The following is a 2,157-nucleotide window of genomic DNA, read 5'->3' on the forward strand; positions in this document are numbered from 1 at the left end:
AGTAGCCACAGTTCTTTGTCATTAAGAGTCTCACATCTTTTTCTCTCATCCTTTGCTTTATTGCCACTATATATTCTTTGATATAGACAGAGGGCATACTCAGATCTTACAATGATATTCCAATTTTATCCAACAGGCTTATTCTGATCTCTTATTGGTAAGTATCTCACATCACTTCTGAGGATCTCAAAGTTTGTACCCAAGATGAAATCTCCATCAATAAGATTCTACTACAATGTTCCTTTTAATTTTTAATAAGGTATACAATTCCAATTGCCTTGGAAACAAATTTGTGCAGAGTGCAGTCTCAAAAAAGCTATGACTTCAGTTTTACAGCATGGGGATTATTGTGATTCACCGCGTGTACCTACATCCGTGCAGGAAACTAAAAGGCCAGGTACAACCCAACTTCCAAATCCTGGAACTGTTTGTGGGAGTCCGAGGAAGCAGTGCTGCTTTCGCGATCCAACTAGTCCTCTTCTTCGTGCTGTTGTTTCCGGGAGGGATGTGCAAGACTCGGGTCCCCCGTCTTTGGTCCTTGGTGTGCAGAGAGGCTGGCTGTGCAGTACAGCCCAGGGAGAGAACATGAGGGTGAAAATGTTCAATAGGATGTTGATTTCATCATTGAAACAGTCAGAATCGCAGAGGAATGCTTTTAGAAGAGTCTTTTTAATCTTTAGCTGTTTGCTTCTAGGCAACCTCCTCCCTGTTACTGTCAATTTTCTGTTTCCTTCCCTCTCCTCTCTTCACATAGAAATTCTGTATTGCTATATATTTACATAGAAATATAATCAAATAAAACCATTGCAGCAGATTCACCTAAAACTATTAAGAATTAATGTTTATCATATGTCCTGGCTGAGAGCCAGACATGCCATTCAGGATTCATGTACTTCTCTGGCCTCTAAAAGGATTTGGGATTAAATCTATGAACACACCACTCTCGTGGCCCTGCTCTATGGTATTAGGCCATGGAAAATAGCATCATGTAACTGTACTTTGAGCTCTGAAAAATGGATGGAAAGGATGCTACTTTAACACATCTCAGACTGATCTTGGTGGGTCTGGAGGTAACTGGAGGAAGATGAGAATGTTCTAAGAAGATGAGTAGGAAGTGCCACGTGGGAGGGGCTGTGGTGTAGGTCTCACTGTCTTTATTTGATGATGCAGTGGGGATGCTTTGTTTCTGAAACACCAGGAAAAATAAACATACACATAACCAGAACATAAATGTAGAGGCCGAAAATTCTGAGCTTGCCTGCAAACACTTGCTTCCTGAGTCCAAACTTAAAAGCACCCTTGAGCACAACCAAGGAACTGCTCAGGGAATGGTGTTATCCCAACTGTGGTGATGTACTTTGGGGAAGGGATCCGATCTGCCCCCTACCACCACCACCTCATCTGTACAATTTACAATTTTTTGTACCCAGACTTGAAAATAAGTCAGTAAAATGAATAGAATCCCAGGAATTCTGTTTACCATGACCGTTCAGTGAAGTCTTTTTAAGGTGGAGCTATTGGCAGTGAGGGTGCTGGGGGTGTGTCGCCCCCTCTCCTGAGTGCTGATGGTACCAGCCAGGACCAGGTTCTGCTCCGGGGATGTGCAGGCCGTGTCAATGGGTGAGTCAGCACTGGCCAGCTTCACCAGTTACATGGTGGAAACTTGTCCTATAACTAGAGCTGCCTTCTGTCCTGTGACTTATCTGTCTGCAGCAAATCTATGACTCCTCCACAAATTCGTATTGCTCCAAGGAATCAAGAAAAAGACAAGGAAATAGAATACATTGAGTTTATTCAATGTTGGTTTTCAGGAGGGCCCTGAGTTCAGTGTTTGTGTGTTTCTTCTGATTTGTTGTGCTAGTTTTTTGGGTGGAATTTGTTTTCCGGTATAGGCCTTTGCTTTATGACCAGTTTTCATTAAAACATGGAAGTGGAAAATATGACATTCTTTTTTTCATGTGAGAGAGTCATAATATGAATTCTTAAAAGCTTGACAAGAGACTGGATCTGTGAGATTCCATCCTGTTTAGTGACATAGATAATGATGTGTTGTGTGAATTGCTCTTTCCAAAAGTTCATTGTTTTTCTTGCTGTGGGCCTGTCTTTATCAGAAAGTCCAGAAACATTCTTAGTGTAACACACATGATATGTATTTGT

This window comes from Neophocaena asiaeorientalis, unplaced genomic scaffold (genome assembly GCF_003031525.2).
Source record: "Neophocaena asiaeorientalis asiaeorientalis breed wild unplaced genomic scaffold, Neophocaena_asiaeorientalis_V1.1 scaffold906, whole genome shotgun sequence".
NCBI classification, from domain to species: Eukaryota; Metazoa; Chordata; class Mammalia; order Artiodactyla; family Phocoenidae; genus Neophocaena; species Neophocaena asiaeorientalis.